Source organism: Tupaia chinensis, unplaced genomic scaffold (genome assembly GCF_000334495.1).
Source record: "Tupaia chinensis unplaced genomic scaffold, TupChi_1.0 Scaffold000362_1, whole genome shotgun sequence".
Classification (NCBI taxonomy): domain Eukaryota; kingdom Metazoa; phylum Chordata; class Mammalia; order Scandentia; family Tupaiidae; genus Tupaia; species Tupaia belangeri.
This window is the reverse complement of record NW_006159859.1, coordinates 2,763,765-2,784,541: the sequence shown is the minus strand read 5'-3', so window position 1 is coordinate 2,784,541 and position 20,777 is coordinate 2,763,765. Positions and strand designations below refer to the sequence as shown.

At 40.8% G+C, this 20,777-nt stretch overlaps 1 long non-coding RNA gene across 1 annotated transcript in view; it reads right to left on the bottom strand.

Moving 5' to 3' along the window:
• Nucleotides 1-11: 11 nt before the first annotated feature.
• Nucleotides 12-20,777, bottom strand: part of LOC114008637 (uncharacterized) — a 62,581-nt gene continuing 41,815 nt past the window's right edge. Inside the window, exons 2-3 of the long non-coding RNA XR_003550141.1 lie at nt 3,023-3,107; nt 12-108 (exon numbers count right to left, since the gene is read on the bottom strand). This is a non-coding gene — a long non-coding RNA (uncharacterized LOC114008637). The remainder of the gene's footprint in view (nt 109-3,022; nt 3,108-20,777) is intronic.

The following is a 20,777-nucleotide window of genomic DNA, read 5'->3' as shown; positions in this document are numbered from 1 at the left end:
CATTCCAGAGAATGTTGATATCGCTCTGAAGGGACGCACAGAGGCTGTGAAGGACTCTAGAAGAACCCTGCTGAGGGACTTCAATCCCATAATGTAGAGCTCAAACACCTGGGAAAGAAAAAGAAGAGGTTGCAGGTTGACAAATGATGAGGAAACAGAAAGGATCTGGCAACTCTTCTCAACATCTGTAGTCATGTACAGAACATGACCAAGGGTGTTACCCTGGGCTTCTGTTACAAGATGAGGTCTGTGTGCGCTCCTTTCCCCATCAACATTGTTATTCAGGAGAGTGGGTCTCTTGTTGAAATTCAAACTTTCTTGGGTCAAAAATACATCGGAGGGTTCAAATGAGACCAGGTGTTGCTTATTCAGTATCTCAAGCCCAGAAAGATGAGTTGATTCTTGAAGTCAGTGATACCGAACTTTTTATTCTTTTTTTTTTTTTGGAGAGGTTTTTGCTATAGGGCACATGCACTCGCCAGACAGACAGAGAGAGACAGAGAGACAGAAAGCGAGAAATCACCCCCTGAGGGGATGGCCACGCTGCAATCCCTTCTCCTCCATTCTCCTCTCAGGATTTTGGGCACGCACACACACACGCCCGGCGTGAGTTTTAAGCCACCGGGTCCAGGACGCGAACTGCGGTTGACTACATGGGAGTCCAGCGACATAGCCATTATGCTAACAGCTTGTCCCAGTGATACTGAACTTCTTTCAAAATCAGCTGCTTTGATACAGCAAGCCAGGACAGTTAAAAATAAAGATACAAGAAAATTCTTGGATGCTATCTATGTCTCTGAAAAGAGAAGTTTAGCAAACTGATGAGTAAGATCTAAGAGTTCTTCAGCTACAGTAATAAGCCAGACAATTTCTAAGACCACTATATGATACTTTAAAAATAATAATAAAAGACCATGACTGGTTTGGGAAAAAAAAAAAGGAGGTCTGTCTGGCTGTGTGCTGTGGAAGTAGTATACTACTGTTCAAGAGAGGTCAGATCTCACATGGTGACCCTGGTTTAAATCCCTGGGCCAATCTGTCTAAAACATTCCTGGCATATGTATGAGTGCCAAAAACCTAATGGGCTGGACAACTAGAGAAAGTGATCATCCATAACCAGATCCTGTGAAAGGTACTCCTCTCGCCTTCTCTCGCTCTCTCTCCCCATTTCTCTCTCTCAGTGTCATATATATGCATGCTTTATCATGAGTAAAAATAAAAATAATAAAAATGTTAATACTGGGACCAGCAGTTAGCATAATGACTATGTCACTGGACTCCCATGTAGTTGACCACGGTTCAAGTCCTGGACCCAGTGGCTTAAACTCAACTCAGGCATGTGTGCGTGCATGCCCAAAATCCCGAGAGGAGAATGGAGGAGAAGGGATTGTGGTGTGGCCATCCCCCGTGGGGGATGATTTCTCGCTTTCTGTCTCTCTGTATCTCTCTGTCTTTCTGGCAAGTGCACATGCCCTATAGCAAAAACTTCTCAAAATAAAAAAAAAGGTAATATTAATAGAATATGGGGGAAGATGTTATTTTCATATAAGAAGAACATATATGTCATCAAATGAAGTTTAGTTAATTATAGTACAATCTCACAGTCAGTAAAACTATTTTTAAATGCTAAAGTTGGAGTTTATTTATAATATAACATGAAAATGTTCATTATTAATCCACTTATTGGACAAATATTTGTCAGGCAAGTATGTGTCAGTTACTGTTTTAGGCAAAGAGTTTAAAAAGGAATTATTGTTCTTGTGGAATTTACATTCTAGTAGAGGAACATAGACAAAGAAATAAATGCACAGTTTTACTCATTCTGTTTTGATTTAGTCTCTCAGAATAATACACCTTAATATAGAAAGTATTATGGTCAGGTTGACATCAATTTTTGTTATTGATTTTCAATATAGAAATATGTATAAGAGATTGGAAGCTTAAGCATCAAAACAAAGTAGCTTTTTGCTGATCATTGCAATCATGAATGATTTCATAGTTTACACGTTTTACTTTTAAAAACGGATATGTATTCCTTTAGAAATAAAAAATTTAAAGTCCAATCAAGTCACCCCAATTTCTCATCCCTTTTTGATTTATTTATAACAGAATGCTAATGATCAAATGACCTGTCATAGACCAAATTTTGTCAATAAAGACCTATTCTAGTGTGATTTTTCTCCATTATGTTGTGATGAAAGCCATACCAAAGTTAAATTTGAAATCTAGACTATTCTGCAATTAAAATAAATTATATATAATCAAAAACAGTCAAGATTATGATCGACTGCCAATTACATCAGTATCCAGACCATACCCTGCCCCTAAATGCCAATGTTATAATTTGCTAAGCTGAAAGAACAAACACACATTATTTGTAGAGCCAGACATATGATTATCTGGATAAAAGTATGTGTACCACCCCCATAAGGCATAATTTAATACATTGCTACATAGCTGAAAAGCCAAATTCAACTCATTCTTATCTTTCCAATTCATGCTTATGAATAAATTTCATTAAGCATTTTGTGCAACCATAACCTTGGAAAGACTATATGGTGCAAAACAGGGTTCAATCCAAGTACAGCTATTGCCTTATTTTGTTATACATTCTAATATTTTGAAATCTTACAAAGAACAACAAACAATAGTGTTCCAGAAGAAAGATGAAAATTTGTGCAAACCATATTATCATAAAATACAGTAGCTATGTGATAAATTATAAGGAAAGATTAGTTTTGGCACCTGTATAGAGAACAAAAACTCGACAAAGTTTTCTAATCATTCTTTGTGCCAGCAAAAATAAAGGCAGTTATTCCACAAATCATGTGAAAGAAGTTATATTCTCTGGTAGAAGATACTTCAAAAGCAGATTACCTAACTGTTGAATGTCTTTTATGTTTATAAAAGTGTGCTTTACGTGGACTTTAATTAATTTTTCCCTTTCCTCCCTATTTACTTCTCTGCAGCATTGATTTATTGAGCACATACTAAGACAGACAATTATTTACTGAGCACTTACAATGACAAAAAGGTTCTGGTATACAAAGATGGAAAGACACGGCCTCTGCATTCTCCTCATTCACATTCTAGTCAGAAAGTCAGTACTGCAAAAAAAAAAATTGTCTAAATAATTATGCATTTAAAACATTTTGGAGATAACAACTATGAAAGGACTTCAAGTTCAAGGATAGGGAAATTAAAGTACAAAATTACATTGGTGCCAAAAAAAGTCCATGTACAAGTTTCCCATAATGGTTTAGACCAGTTTTGACCAGTTCAGACCTCTTTAGACTGATTCAGACTGGTTCTGACTGGTTAAGATGGGTTTAGACTGATTCAGACCTCTTTAGACAGGTTCAGACTTGTTCTGACCTGTTTAGAATGGTTCAGACTGGTTCAAATGGTTCAGACCAGTTCAAACTAGTTTTGACAGGTTCTGAGTGGCTTAAAGCAGTTCTGATTGCGCTGAGTGGTTTAAACTGGTTCATACTGACTATGACTCATTGAGACTGGTTCTGACTGGTTAAAACCAGTTCAGGCCAGTTCTGACCAGGTCCAAACTGTTTAGACCTGTTCAGACTGGTATAGATCAGTACAGACTCATTGAGCTGATTACAGCTATATTAGACCAGTCAGACCAGTTCAGACCTATTGAGTTTGGTTCTAACTGAATTAGACCAAATAGAGCCAGTCAGATCCCGTTCAAACCAGTTCTGGCCAGTTCAAACAAGATATGACTGACTCTGACCAGTTTAAAGTGGTTCAGACCAGTTCTGGCCAATTCAAACTAGTTCAGAATGGTTCAAACTGGATCTGACCAGTTCAAACTAGTCTTGGCCAGTTTAAGGCAGTTATGAGTAGTTCAGACCAGTTCAGACCAATTCAAACTGGTCCAGACAGATTCAAATTAGTCATGACCAGTACAAATAACTTATGACTGGTTCAGACTGGCTCAAACAGGTTTCAGACTGACTCTGACCAGTTCATACCAGTTAAAACTGGTTCTGATTGGTTCAAATTGGTTAAGACTGGTTCAGGCTGGTTTAGATCAGTTCAAACTGGTACAGAGCAGTTCAAACTGGTTCAGACCTGTTCAGATTGGTTCTAAGCAGTAGCAGTCAAATTTGAGCTGGTCTAAAATTTCAGGTCATAAATGGTTCATGCAGGTTTAAACCAGTTTGCACCAGACAGAACCAGCTCATACCAGTTTGAACTGTTGTATGGAACTTGTCAGAAACAGTTTGTACTGGCAGAACTGGATTGAAGTCAGTATCAACCAGTCAAAACCTGGTTGAACCAGTTTGAACCAGTCAAAACCAGTTTGAACCAGTAAAAACTGGTCTGAATCAGCTTGAACTGGCCTGAACCTGTCAAAATAAGTTTGAGCCAGTATGAACCTTTTTTTTTTTTAATCAGTTTGAGCTGGTCAGAACCATTTTGAACCAGTTTTGATGGTCAGAACCAGTCTGAACGGGTCAGAACCAGTTTGATCCCATCAAAAGAGGTCAGAGCCAGTTTGAACTGGTCAGAGAAAACTTGAACTGATCAAAACCTGTTGGAACATGTCTGAAATGGTGAGAACCAGTTTGAGCTGGCCGTAGCCAGGCTAAACCAGTCATAAATAGCTTGTACCAGCCTGGAACATTCTGAAACAGCTTGATATGGTCTGAACTTATCAGAGCTACTTTGACCGGTCAGAACCAGTTTGAACAAGTAAGAAACACTTGAAACCAGACAAAAGGGTTCTGAACCAGCTTGAACCGGCCTGAACTTATCAGAACCAATTTGAGCAGGTCTGAACCAGAATTTTTTTTACCAGTTTGAGCTGGTTAGAACTAGTTTGAACCAGTTAGAACAACTTTGAACCAGTCAAAACTGCCCAGAACCAGCTTGAACCGGCCTGAACCTGTCAGAATCAGTTTGAACCAGTTAGCATCAGTCAGAACCAGTCTGAACTGGTCAGAGCCAGTTTAAACCAGTCAAAACATGTTGGAAACTGTCTGAAATAGTGAGAACTGGTTTGAGCTGGCCAGAGCCAGTCTAAAACCAGTCATAAATAGCTTGTACCAGCCTGAACCAGTCAGAAACAACTTGATCTGGTCAGAACTTATCAGAACTAGTTTGAGCTGGTCAGAACCAGTTTGAACCAGTTAGGACTTCTTTGAACCAGTTAATAACCAGTCTGAATGAGCTGGAACCAGACTAAACCTGTCAGAAGCGGTTTGAACCACTCTGAACCAGTTTAAACCAGTTTAAGCTGGTCAGAACCAGAATGAACCAGTTAGAATCACTTTGAACCAGTCAAAACTGGACTGAACCAGCTTGAACTGGCTTGTACCTTTCAGAATCAGTTTGAACCACTCTGAACAGCTTTTTAACCAGTTTGATCTGGTCAGAACCAGATTGAACCAGATAGAGCCACTTTGAACAAGTCAAATGTGGTCTAAATCAGCTTGAACCAGCCTGTACCTGTCAGAACTGGTTTGAACCAGGCTAAACAGGTTTCTACCAGTTTGAGGTGGTCAGAACAAGACTGAACCAATTAGAACCATTTTGAACCAGTCAAAAGTGGTCTAAACCAGCTTGAACCGGCCAGAACCTGTCAAACCAGTTTGAATCACTCTGAACCAGTTTATACCAGTTTTAGGTGGTCAGAACCAGATTGAACCAGTTAGAACCACTTTGAACCAGTCAAAACCGGTCTGAACCAGCTTGAACCAGCCTGAACCTGTCAGAACCAGTATGAACCACTCTAAACTGGTTTCTACCAGTTTGAGGTGGTCAGAACCAGACTGAACCAGTTAGAACCATTTTGAACAAGTCAAAAGTGGTCTAAAGAAGCTTGAACTGGCCAGAACCTGTCAAAACCGGTTTAAACCACTCTGAACGGGTTTATACCAGTTTCAGCTGGTCAGAACCAGATTGAACCATTTAGAAACAGTTAAAAAGGGTCTGAACCATCTTGAACTGGCCTGAACCTGTCAAAACCAGTTTGAACCACTCTGAACCGGTTTATACCATTTTCAGCTGGTCAGAACCAGATTGAACTGGTTAGAACCACTTTGAAACAGTTAAAACTGGTCTGAACCAGTTTGAACCAGCCTGACACGGTCAGAACTGGTCTAAACCACTCTGAACCGGTTTCTACCAGTTTGAGGTGGTCAGAACCAGACTGAACCGGTTAGAACCACTTTCAACCAGTCAAAACTGGTCTGAACCACCTTGAACCGGCCTGTACCTGTCAGAACCGGTTTGAACCACTCTGAACCGGTTTCTACCAGTTTGAGGAGGTCAGAACCAGACTGCACTGGTTAGAAACACTTTGAACCAGTCTCAGAACTAGTTTGAGCTGGTCAGAACCAGTTTGAACCACTCTGAACCGGTTTCTACCAGTTTGAGGAGGTCAGAACCAGACTGCACTGGTTAGAAACACTTTGAACCAGTCTCAGAACTAGTTTGAGCTGGTCAGAACCAGTTTGAACCACTCTGAACCGGTTTCTACCAGTTTGAGGAGGTCAGAACCAGACTGCACTGGTTAGAAACACTTTGAACCAGTCTCAGAACTAGTTTGAGCTGGTCAGAACCAGTTTGAACCACTCTGAACCGGTTTCTACCAGTTTGAGGAGGTCAGAACCAGACTGCACTGGTTAGAAACACTTTGAACCAGTCTCAGAACTAGTTTGAGCTGGTCAGAACCAGTTTGAACCACTCTGAACCGGTTTCTACCAGTTTGAGGAGGTCAGAACCAGACTGCACTGGTTAGAAACACTTTGAACCAGTCTCAGAACTAGTTTGAGCTGGTCAGAACCAGTTTGAACCACTCTGAACCGGTTTCTACCAGTTTGAGGAGGTCAGAACCAGACTGCACTGGTTAGAAACACTTTGAACCAGTCTCAGAACTAGTTTGAGCTGGTCAGAACCAGTTTGAACCACTCTGAACCGGTTTCTACCAGTTTGAGGAGGTCAGAACCAGACTGCACTGGTTAGAAACACTTTGAACCAGTCTCAGAACTAGTTTGAGCTGGTCAGAACCAGTTTGAACCACTCTGAACCGGTTTCTACCAGTTTGAGGAGGTCAGAACCAGACTGCACTGGTTAGAAACACTTTGAACCAGTCTCAGAACTAGTTTGAGCTGGTCAGAACCAGTTTGAACCACTCTGAACCGGTTTCTACCAGTTTGAGGAGGTCAGAACCAGACTGCACTGGTTAGAAACACTTTGAACCAGTCTCAGAACTAGTTTGAGCTGGTCAGAACCAGTTTGAACCACTCTGAACCGGTTTCTACCAGTTTGAGGAGGTCAGAACCAGACTGCACTGGTTAGAAACACTTTGAACCAGTCTCAGAACTAGTTTGAGCTGGTCAGAACCAGTTTGAACCACTCTGAACCGGTTTCTACCAGTTTGAGGAGGTCAGAACCAGACTGCACTGGTTAGAAACACTTTGAACCAGTCTCAGAACTAGTTTGAGCTGGTCAGAACCAGTTTGAACCACTCTGAACCGGTTTCTACCAGTTTGAGGAGGTCAGAACCAGACTGCACTGGTTAGAAACACTTTGAACCAGTCTCAGAACTAGTTTGAGCTGGTCAGAACCAGTTTGAACCACTCTGAACCGGTTTCTACCAGTTTGAGGAGGTCAGAACCAGACTGCACTGGTTAGAAACACTTTGAACCAGTCTCAGAACTAGTTTGAGCTGGTCAGAACCAGTTTGAACCACTCTGAACCGGTTTCTACCAGTTTGAGGAGGTCAGAACCAGACTGCACTGGTTAGAAACACTTTGAACCAGTCTCAGAACTAGTTTGAGCTGGTCAGAACCAGTTTGAACCACTCTGAACCGGTTTCTACCAGTTTGAGGAGGTCAGAACCAGACTGCACTGGTTAGAAACACTTTGAACCAGTCTCAGAACTAGTTTGAGCTGGTCAGAACCAGTTTGAACCACTCTGAACCGGTTTCTACCAGTTTGAGGAGGTCAGAACCAGACTGCACTGGTTAGAAACACTTTGAACCAGTCTCAGAACTAGTTTGAGCTGGTCAGAACCAGTTTGAACCACTCTGAACCGGTTTCTACCAGTTTGAGGAGGTCAGAACCAGACTGCACTGGTTAGAAACACTTTGAACCAGTCTCAGAACTAGTTTGAGCTGGTCAGAACCAGTTTGAACCACTCTGAACCGGTTTCTACCAGTTTGAGGAGGTCAGAACCAGACTGCACTGGTTAGAAACACTTTGAACCAGTCTCAGAACTAGTTTGAGCTGGTCAGAACCAGTTTGAACCACTCTGAACCGGTTTCTACCAGTTTGAGGAGGTCAGAACCAGACTGCACTGGTTAGAAACACTTTGAACCAGTCTCAGAACTAGTTTGAGCTGGTCAGAACCAGTTTGAACCACTCTGAACCGGTTTCTACCAGTTTGAGGAGGTCAGAACCAGACTGCACTGGTTAGAAACACTTTGAACCAGTCTCAGAACTAGTTTGAGCTGGTCAGAACCAGTTTGAACCACTCTGAACCGGTTTCTACCAGTTTGAGGAGGTCAGAACCAGACTGCACTGGTTAGAAACACTTTGAACCAGTCTCAGAACTAGTTTGAGCTGGTCAGAACCAGTTTGAACCACTCTGAACCGGTTTCTACCAGTTTGAGGAGGTCAGAACCAGACTGCACTGGTTAGAAACACTTTGAACCAGTCTCAGAACTAGTTTGAGCTGGTCAGAACCAGTTTGAACCACTCTGAACCGGTTTCTACCAGTTTGAGGAGGTCAGAACCAGACTGCACTGGTTAGAAACACTTTGAACCAGTCTCAGAACTAGTTTGAGCTGGTCAGAACCAGTTTGAACCACTCTGAACCGGTTTCTACCAGTTTGAGGAGGTCAGAACCAGACTGCACTGGTTAGAAACACTTTGAACCAGTCTCAGAACTAGTTTGAGCTGGTCAGAACCAGTTTGAACCACTCTGAACCGGTTTCTACCAGTTTGAGGAGGTCAGAACCAGACTGCACTGGTTAGAAACACTTTGAACCAGTCTCAGAACTAGTTTGAGCTGGTCAGAACCAGTTTGAACCACTCTGAACCGGTTTCTACCAGTTTGAGGAGGTCAGAACCAGACTGCACTGGTTAGAAACACTTTGAACCAGTCTCAGAACTAGTTTGAGCTGGTCAGAACCAGTTTGAACCACTCTGAACCGGTTTCTACCAGTTTGAGGAGGTCAGAACCAGACTGCACTGGTTAGAAACACTTTGAACCAGTCTCAGAACTAGTTTGAGCTGGTCAGAACCAGTTTGAACCACTCTGAACCGGTTTCTACCAGTTTGAGGAGGTCAGAACCAGACTGCACTGGTTAGAAACACTTTGAACCAGTCTCAGAACTAGTTTGAGCTGGTCAGAACCAGTTTGAACCACTCTGAACCGGTTTCTACCAGTTTGAGGAGGTCAGAACCAGACTGCACTGGTTAGAAACACTTTGAACCAGTCTCAGAACTAGTTTGAGCTGGTCAGAACCAGTTTGAACCACTCTGAACCGGTTTCTACCAGTTTGAGGAGGTCAGAACCAGACTGCACTGGTTAGAAACACTTTGAACCAGTCTCAGAACTAGTTTGAGCTGGTCAGAACCAGTTTGAACCACTCTGAACCGGTTTCTACCAGTTTGAGGAGGTCAGAACCAGACTGCACTGGTTAGAAACACTTTGAACCAGTCTCAGAACTAGTTTGAGCTGGTCAGAACCAGTTTGAACCACTCTGAACCATTTTTTACCAGTTTGTGGTGGTCAGAACCACACTGAACTGGCTAGAGCCACTTTGAACCAGTAAAAACAGGTCTGAACCCGCTTGAACTGACCTGAACCTGTCTGAACCAGCTTAAACCACTCTGAATTGGTTTCTACCAGTTTGAGGTGGTCAGAACCAGACTGCACTGGTTAGAAACACTTTGAACCAGTCCAAACCAGTCTGAACCAGCGTGAACTGACCTGTACCTGTCAGAACCAGTTTGAACCACTATGAACCGGTTTTTACCAGATTTAGCCGGTCACAATCAGATTGAACCATTTAGAACAACTTTCAACCAGTCAAAACTGGTCTAAACCAGCTTGAACCGGCCTGAATCTGTCAAAACCGGTTTGAACCACTCTGAATGGGTTTATACCAGTTTCAGCTGGTCAGAACCAGATTGAACCGTTTAGAACAACTTTCAACCAGTCAAAAGTGGTCTAAACCAGCTTGAACCGGCCAGAACCTCTCAAAAACGGTTTGAACCACTCTGAACCGGTTTATACCAGTTTTAGCTGGTCAGAAGCAGACTGAACCAATTAGAACCACTTTCAACCAGTCAAAACCAGTCTGAACCAGCTTGAACCGGCCTGAACCTGTCAAAACTGGTTTGAACCACTCTGAACCAGTTTATACAAGTTTCAGCTGGTCAGAACCAGATTGAATCAGTTAGAACAACTTTCAACCAGTCAAAACCGGTCTGAACCAGCTTGAATCGACCTGAACCTGTCAGAACCGGTTTGAACCACTCTAAACCGGTTTACACCAGTTTCAAGTGGTCAGAACCAGATTGAACCGGTTAGAACCACTTTGAACCAGTCAAAAGTGGTCTAAACCAGCTTGAACCGGCAAGAACCTGTCGAAAACAGTTTGAACCACTCTGAACCAGTTTATACCAGTTTCAGCTGGTCAGAACCAGACTGAACCGGTTGGAACAACTTTCAACAAGTCAAAACCGGTCTGAACCAGCTTGAACCGACCTGAACCTGTCAGAACCGGTTTGAACCACTCTAAACTGGTTTATACCAGTTTGAGGTGGTCAGAACCAGATTGAACCGGTTAGAACCACTTTGAACCAGTCAAAAGTGGTCTAAACCAGCTTGAACTGGCCTGAACCTGTCTGAACCAGTTTGAACCACTCTGAATTGGTTTCTACCAGTTTGAGGTGGTCAGAACCAGACTGCACCAGTTAGAAACACTTTGAACCAGTCCAAATGAGCGTGAACCGGCCTGTAGCTGTCAGAATTGGCTTGAACCACTATGAACCGGTTTTTACCAGATTCAGCTGGTCACAATCAGATTGAACCATTTAGAACCAGTTTGAACAAGTCAAAACCAGTCTAAAGCAGCTAGGACTGGCCTGTACCAGTCAGAACTGGTACAGGCCAGTTCTGAAACACTCTGAATCGTGTTTTTTTTTTTTTTTTTTTACCAGTTTGAGCTTGTCATAACCAGGTTGAACCGGTTAGAACCACTTTCCACCAGTCAAAACCAATCTGAACCAGCTTGAACCAGCTTGAACCTGTCAGAACCTGTTTCAACATCTCTGAAACGGTATTTACCAGTACGAGCTGGACAGAACCAGATTGAACTGGTTAGAACCACTTTCAAACAGTCAAAACCAGTCTGATCCAGCTTGAACCAGCCTGTGCCTGTCAGAACCGGTTTGAACCACTATAAACCGATTTTTACCAGTTTGAAGTGTCAGAACCAGATTGAACCATTTGGAACCACTTTGAACCAGTCAAAACCGGTCTGAACTAGCTAGAACTGGCCTGAACCTGTCAAAACCGATTTGAACCATTCTGAACCTTTTTTTTTTATCAGCTTCAGCTGATCAGAGCCAGATTGAACCATTTAGAACCACTTTGAACAATTCAAAACCAATCTGATGCAGCTAGAACTGGCCTGTACCTGTCAGAACCGGTTTGAAACACTCTGAACCAGTTATTACTAGTCTGAGCTAGTCAGTATCAGATTGAACCGGTAAGAACCACTTTGAGCCAGTCAAAACCGGTCTGAACCAGCTCGAGCTGGGCTGAACCTCTCAGAACTGGTTTGAACAACTCTGAACCAGTTTTTACCAGTTTGATCTGGTCAGAACCAAAATAAGCCAGTTAGAACCACTTTGAACCAGTTAAAACCGGTCTGAACCAGCTTGAACTGGTCTGACCCTATCAGAACTGGTTTGAACCACTTCAAACTGGATTTTACCTGTTTGAGCTGGTCAGAACCAGATTGAACTGGTTAGAACCACTTTCAACCAGTCAAAACAGGTCTGAACCAGCTTGAACCAGCCTAGACCTGTCAGAACCGGTTTGAACCACTCTGAACCGGTTTTTACCAGTTTCAGCTGGTCAGAACCAGTTTGAACCAGTTGGTGCCGTTCAGAAACAGTCTGAACTGCTCCGAACCAGATTGATCCAACTGAAACTGGCCAGAGCCAGTTTTAACCAGTTGGAGCCAGTTTGAACTGGTCAAAACCTGTTGGAACCTCTCTAAACTGGTGAGAACTGGTTTGAGCTGGCCGGAGCCAGTCTAAACCAGTCACAACTAGCTTGTACCAGCCTTAACCAGTCTGAAACAGCTTGATCTGGTCAGAACTTATTAGAGCTAAGTTGAGCTGGTCAGAACCAGTTTTAACTGGTTAGAACCACTTTGAACCAGTCAAAACTGGCCTGAACCAGCTTGAACTGGCTTGAACCTGTCAGAACCTCTTTTCGCCAGTCTGAACTGGTTTTTAACAGTTTGAGCTGGTTAGAAACATGCCAAACTAGTTTGACCCATTCTTAACAGATCAGAATCAGTTTGAGCTGGTCCAAACCAGTCAGGACTAGTTTGAATCAGTGAGAAGCAGTTTGAGACAGTCTAAATCATTCTGAACTAGTTTTAACTGCTTTTGACCAGTTTGAACTAGTATTAACTCTTCAGAACTGGTCAGAACCATTTCAAACCTGTTTCAACTGGTATTAGCTGGTCAGAACCAGCTCTATCCGGTCATAAACCAGTCTGAGCTCGTCTGAATCAGTTCAAATAATTCAGAACCAATATGAGCCAGTTTTATCCACTCTGAACCATTCAGAACCAGTTTGAACAAGTTTGACGCAGTCAGAACTAGTTTGAATAGCTCTGAAGCAGTGTGAACTGGCATCAACTGGCCAGAACTAGTTCAAACCAGTTTGACCAGTCTTAACTGGTAAGAATCAGTTTGAGACAGTCTGAACCATTCAGAATTAGTTTGAACCAGTCTGAACTGGTCAATACCAGTCTTAAACAGTTTGAACTGGATAAAAACCAGTTTGAGCCAGTGTCAACCCATTGAACCAGGTCTGGCAGAGCTAGTTGAACAGGTCAGAACCAGTCACAACTGGTTTGAACTGCTCTGAACTGGATAGATACAGTCAGAGCCACTCTGAACCAGTCTAAACCAGTTTGAACAGGTCAGAATTCAATCCAACTCTGAACCAGTCTAAAGTGGATTGAACAGTTATGAGCCACATGTCAAAATGAACACAGGAGTCACAACTGACACACATCACAAGCTGAACACAGGAATTACAATTGGCACACATCATAAATATGTAGAAAATTACATACATGTCAAAATTCCATGTGTCATTAGCATGTTCAAAATGACACACATGTCAAAATGGCATGTGCATCACAAGAATGTAAAATGACATGCTTGTCTGCATGTCAAAAATAACACGTGTCACAAGTATGTCAAAATGACACGTGTCACTAGCTTGTCCAAAATGACATATGTGTCACTGTTGAAACTGAAATGCATGTCAAACATGACACATGTGTCAAAATGGCACATGTCATAAATGGCACGTGTCACAAGCATGTCAGGATTACACATATGTCAAAAATTACATGCATGTCAAATGACATGTACGTTACTGGCATGTTAAAATAATCACGTGTTAAAATGTCATGTGTGTGACTAGCATGTCAAAATCAACCTGTATGTCATTTGTGTCACAAGATAATATGTTTTCATGTGTATAATTTATATCATGAACATTAATATGTATTATTAAACTTTTAAATGCTGACTTAATCTCAAAGACAGAGATACAGAGAGAGACACAGAAACATTCCACATTTTATAGGATCGTCATTTTATTCAGACTTGAGCCACAGTTTACCATCTGATGGTCATGATTTATTTATTTTTAAGTAAACGGAAGATGACCTGGTGAGATATCTAAGGAACTGTTGGGACCAGCAGTTGGCGTAATGGCTATGTCGCTGGACTCCCACGTAGACGACCATGGTTTGAGTCCCAGATCCAGTGGCTTAAAACTCACACCAGATGCGTGTGCGTGCATGCCCAAGATCCCGGGAGAATGGAGGAGAAGGGATTGCAGCATGGCCATCCACCATGGGGAGAAGGGACTGTGGCGTGGCCATCCCCCCGGGGGGGGGGGTTGTGATTTCTCGCTTTCTGTCTCTCTGACTCTCTCTGTCTGTCTGGCGAGCACGTGCGCCCTATAGCAAAAACCTCTCAAAAAAAAGGAACTGTTAGTAATTAATTTCACTATATCATTTAGTCATAAATTCACGCACATAACACTATTGTCACTTGTCAATAATAATATGTCACAAGCATGTTGCTGGTTTTGACTGGTTCAGACCTGTTTAGACCAGTTCAGACTGTTTCTGACAGTTCAGAAATTGGGTTCTGACAGTTTCTGACTGATTTAGACCAGTACTAACAGTTTCAAATGAGATCTGACTGTTTCAGCCATTCAGACTGGTACTGACTGTTTCTGACAGGTTCAAGCCAGTTCTGGCCATGTTATACCAGTTCACACTGACTTATTTGATCAGTTCAAACCACTTAGGACTGGTTCAAGCTGGTTCTGACTGGTTCACACCATTTAAAACTAGTTCTGAGAGGTTTAGATTGATGGTTCAAACTGGTTCAGAGTGTTTCCTGCTGGTTTAGATCAGTTTTGTTGGTTCAAACTGGCTCTGACTGGATCAAACTGGTTGTGACTGATTCAAACTGGTTCTGACTGTTTCAGATTGATTCAGACTGATTCTGCTAGGTTCCCCCAAACCTGTTATGACTGGTTCAGACTAGTTCCACTACTTCAAACCACTTCAGACTGGTTCTGATCAACTCAGACTGATTTTGACCAGTTCTGACAGGTTCTGACTGGATTGTACCAGTTAAGACTGGTCCTAACATTTTAGACTAGTTTGTCTTGTTCAGACCGGTTCTAACTGGTTTGTAGTAGTTCAGTCTGGTTCTTATCACTATATACCAATTGAAATAGTCAAAATCCAAAGTAAAACCAAATATAAACAAGTATATGGAGCCACAGGAACTTTTAGTTCTTGCTTTTTGCAATGTAAAATTTCATAAGCTATTTGAAAGACAATCTGGCAGTTTCTTACAAAACCGAACATACTCTCACCATATGATCCAACAACTGTGCTTTAGACTATTAACCAAAGTAAGTTAAAAACTTCTGTCCACACCAAAATCTGCACATTGTTAATAGCAGCTGTTTTAGTCAATTCTGTTACTAAATAGAAAATACTCAATGCTGGGACCAGCAGTTGGTATAATGGCTATGTCGCTGAATTCCCATGTAGTTGACCCTGGTTCGAGTCCCAGACATGGTGGCTTAAATTCACGCCAGGTGCACGTGCATGCGTGCCCAAGATCCAGAGAGGAGAATGGAAGAGAAGGAATTACAGTGTGGCCATTCCCCCAGGGGGTGATTTCTGGCTTTCTGTCTCTCTGTCTCTGTCTTTCTGGTGAGTACACACTCCCTATAGCAAAAACCTCTCCAAAAAAAAGAAGAAAGGAAGGAAGAAAATACTCAATGCTGATAGCTTCGTGGACTCTCATCTCCACAGAGAGGGCCAGTGTAGTGATAGAAAAGGAAGCTCTGTTACAGTAACTATCCATGAAGCACCTTAGTTGGAGACCTTAGAAGGACAGGATTTTTATTGCAGGAGTATGTAATGTTACTACGGAACTGTTAGTAATGCAGGGGAAATGCAGGCAGCCTTCTTAGATGGCAATAGCTACCATATGGCAAGTTTTGATTTTGAATCTATATTAAACTGCTTGAATTCCATTTTTCTTGTCATTATTTCCTCATTTAAAAATAAAGCAGTAAAAGTAAAGTGGTACTGCCTTTTGGTCAGAACCACCATCTTCCAGTAATTAGTCTATGAATTCGATATTCTTATGATTATCCCTGGGTGGTAAAGAGCAGTGAGACTTAGAAAAATGAAGAATTTGTGACATGTTTTCTAGGCCTTTTAGGAATCATGAAGTGGTTCCTTTAGCAATATACGTGCGAGTGTACAAGAAAGGTGATATTATAGATATCAAAGGAATGGATACTGTCCAAAAAAGAAATACCCCACAATGTTGCCATGGCAAAACTAGAAGACTCTGCAATGTAAACCAGCATACTGTGGGCATTGCTGTAAACAAACAAGTTAAAGACAAGGCCCTTGCCAACAGATTTAATGTGCATATTGAGTATATTGATATTGATATTGAGCGTTCTAAAAGCAGAGATAATTCCTAAAATGTGTGGGGAAAAAAGTGACTAGAACAAAAAGAAATCTAAAGACAAGTCTAACTGGGTTCAACTGAAGCACCAGCCTGCTCCTTCCAGAGAAGCTACTATGTGAGAACCAGTGGAAGGGAACCAAAGCTTCTGAGTTTATCAAAGACAATTAAAAAAAAAAAAAAAAAACTGTTTGAACTGTCATGACTGGTATGGTCTGGCCAGAAATAGTATGAGCTGGTCAAAACCAATTCGTGCTTTGAGTTTTTATAATATTTTGGTGTTCTTTAGAACTGAAAAACAGCTATAGACCTTGAAAACAAATAAATATCTTCCTACAACATGGCAAGAAAGGTTCAACAAACTTTGTGATATTTAATATTTCATTTAGAATATGACTAAGCGTAGACTGATGTTTTGAATTGCTTCTTTATTATGCAAGAATACCCTTAGGGCTTCATCAGTTAAATATGCTTTGTGATATCATGATTTTTTTTTTAAATTCAGCCATCTAAGAAAAGAAAACAATTACTAATGCCTAGAGTTAATGAAAAGCAAAATAATTTGTAGGGAGGTGTTCGTCTACACGAACATGTTTGCCATTTTCTAGGCAAGAGAAAATTGTCCTAATATTTCATCACTTTTCCTCTAGAACATTACAGTTAGAGGCCACCAGTGACGCAATGAGAATATATCCTCATTTTCTGCCCAGTGGAGAAAAGCCCTATGTAAGGCATTTTTAATTCTTTAAAAATATTCATTTAGAATTCAGAAACTCAAAACATTTTACCAAATGAAAAATTACTAAGTTATTAGCATTTTTGTAATGTTCTGATATTTAACAAATTCTTCATGTTCCTTGTAATTATGGTAGAGCAAAATTCAAATAAAATTCTTACGTCCCAGCCAAGTTAAAGTTCCCTATTTACCTGTTATATCTGATGTAAGCAGAGAGTGTGTGCCATTTTTTTTTATTACCATTACCCCTGTGACTGGACCATCAATGAGATTGTTGCTTGAAAGCCTATAATTTTCTGATCTTGCACTTAATGTCCTGATTTTAAAAAACGTGTAATGCTGCAGTTTTACAGAGACTTTCCAACAGGCAGTAATGGGGGGCCAGGTCACAGTCCTGCACAGTGAGAAGACTAGAAGAAGCTGACTAGGAACTGGTAGAAAAGAAAGCAAAAGAGGTACACTGTGGATGGGACAGGGGTGGCACAGAGGTAATGCAATGGAACTCACAGGAAAAATCCTGGGTTCGTGGCTGGAGACCTCCCTGAAAATGCCCAGTATGTGCACACATGCCTGCAGTCTAGTTTGGTAGGGAGTGGCAGTGGGCGCCAGGGCGGGGACTCTGTTGGGAGTGACTGTCTCTTTATCTGTCTGTCTCTCTCTCATGGAAATAATTTTTAAAAGAGAGAGAGAGAGAGAGAGAGATTTACTGTGGAAATCACAGAATTTGTGAAGGAAGAAAGATGGAGATGGGAGAGAATATTCCCTGGGAGCTTTTCCAAAGGCCTGCAAATTTAGCCTGTTCTGAATCCTAATGGAGATCTGATACATAGTGATAATAGTCTTCTGTCGGTATGTTCTTTAAAACTTCGCGTGAATTTTCTACTTCTTAGAAGTAAAAGAACCTTGACTGAGATAAGTGATATTGTGGGCACCTGACTATATTAAAAAAAAAAAAAAGGCAGCTTAATATATAGGAAAATAAGAGCTGAGGTACTACGACTTCCGCAGGGCAGTGCATTAGTGTTGTGACCTTACGTAGGACAGTTAAGCTCTCTGAGTCTCAGTTTTCTCGTCAATAAAATGTGGGAAACAATCTGCTCTGTATAGAGTTGATTATCAGGCTTTTAAAAAAATGAGACTAAATCTATCATTTTCCTAGCACAGGGTAAGGGCACAATAAACTATGTCTACTATATCACAATGTAATCAGGTTGTCTATCCTTCATGTGACTTGAATGAACTTTTTAATCATTTATATTTAATCAGCTGCAAGCTACTGGTTAAGAAGTGGTGGCCCAGGCAGTAGGTTGGTCCTGCAAGATCCTGGAGCCATGTGAGAGACCTGGGTTTGGAACTCAGCTCAACCTGAACATGTGAGGTGTCAGGGGCGCCAAGACCCTGTCCAAGATATTTGTCCCTGCCTCTCTCTATTTCTCTCTCTGCATCTTATGAAGTACATTTAAAAATTTTAAAGGAATTGATAAACGTGTAAGATACTAAAAAGGTGAAACTTTCTTCTCAAAGGTAATACACTGCACTTCAGTATATTATTTTTTATAGCCTGCAAGTTTATACAGATAAAATATATAAGACAGGAAAGATGCATTTGTTTTTCTTTTGTCGATATTTTGGAAAAAATTATATAAGTTGGTGAATTAAGTGGGTCCATTCAATTGACATTCTCTTACATTGTTCCTTATTGTCCAGATAAAAGTGTTATTTGGTAGTTTCTGGCTATTATTCAGTATTATAAAATTGTCTTCAAAAAAGACACTTGACCCTTTTTATGACTCAAATGACTAATGCAAACGGTCAATGGGTCAATTAAGCACTGTGTTCCTCTCTTTAAATGCTTACACAGTGCCAGATTCATCCATAATCTACACCACAAACTCAATACTCTTTATTCGTTGAAGTTCCAGAACGACTTTCTTATAAACATCATAACTGAATACATTCTGCATATTTCCTTAAGCAAGAATATTGCCTGAGGAATATTCACATAAAGTTTCATTTCACATAAAGTTCTTATTGTTCTGTGTGAACATGCATATGCCTGGCCTTTGCTAAACAGACATTTAACAGAACAGAACAAATTAATTCTTTATTTTTCACTTCACAATGGGAAAAACAGCTGAGAACCCTTAATTGAAACAAGAGAGGACACACATAGTCCGTATAATTCTTTCAAGAAGAATAACACGTAAATGCTTTCCAGTAGGAGGGACTTTGTGAAAATAAAGTGAACAAATAAACTTTTGATGGATGAATTCCCAAATAGTCTTTTCTAAATTGAAACCATCAACACATAAAGTCAACATATCTCCTTTTTAAAAATTCAGTGTCTTCACCAGAAATATTAAACTTTGTTCATCTCACCAAGTAATATCTTGACTGTTGACCCTTTGCAATTTCCTTATTCTGTGTCAGAACTCTAATCATTTCATGCTTACACATTAGTTAAAACTTAACATCCAGGATGACTTGAAGAAAAATGAATTTTAATTCCTTTTACACAATGCATATTTATTCTAACATAAATGATATGTTCATTATTGTTTGCAAGGATTTGTTTGTGAATTTAATAATCCTATGAAATTTACCTTTTCTTTCTCAGCTTTGTTTTTTTTTTATTTCTCACCAAATTTTACCATCAATTCAATTTATCTGCTACTTGCAAAAAAGAGGAACAAACATAAGAAAAAAAATGATCAGAACCTCAAAAAAAACCCCCACATAATTCTGTGCATCTCCATTTCACATAGCCTGCTGAGACCAGCAAGGCATAGGAATGATTGGTTCTAGGATTTTTGCGGAATTATTATTTTTTAATAATGCATACAAGAAAAATATTTCAGACAAAACAAAATTAAACAAAGTTGTTTCGACACTGGTTATTACCATAATTCAAAGAATTTTAACTTATTAATACATTAGGTATGTTTGTTTTATGAAAAGCATGTAAAATCTGTGGGGCCAGCAAGTAGCATGGTGGTTAAGGTGTTTGACTCCCACATGGTTGACTATGGTTTGAGTCCTGTACCTGGAGGCTTACTTTCTTTTTTTTTCTTTTTTTGGAGAGGTTTTAGCTATAGGTCACATGTGCTCACCAGAAAGACAAAGACTGAGAGACAGAAAGCGAGAAATCACCCCCCCCAGGGGGGATGGCCACACCGCAATCCCCTCTCTTCCATTCTCCTTTCAGGATCTTGGGCACGCACGCACATGTGCTGGGCGTGAGTTTAAGCCACGGAGTCCAGGACTTGAACCGCGGTCAACTACATGAGAGCCTAGTGACTTAGCCATTATGCCAACTGCTGGTCCCAGAATGATCTTTATCTCTATATGTTGCATGTCTAGTCAATGCTCCAAAGGAAGAACTGCTGATAAAAAAGCACATTCATGTAACTGAAGTTAGGAAAGGAAAAAAAAAAAAGCAACTGAAAATCTCATTTTAAACAGGTGTGATAAAAAGTAGCAATGTTGGGGCTAGCAGGTGGCATGGCAGTTAAGGCAATGGACTTCCACATGGAGGAGTCCAGCGACATAGCCGTTAGGCCAACTGCTGGTCCCAAAAGATTGCATTTTAACACTGCAACTTGTAATTGTATATGTTAACCTTTACATTTTGAATCACAATCTTTTCATATGGAACAAAAAATAGGTTTTGATTTTCCTTTTTTTTTTTTTTTTAAGGTTTTTGCACCATGCGCTTACCCGAGAA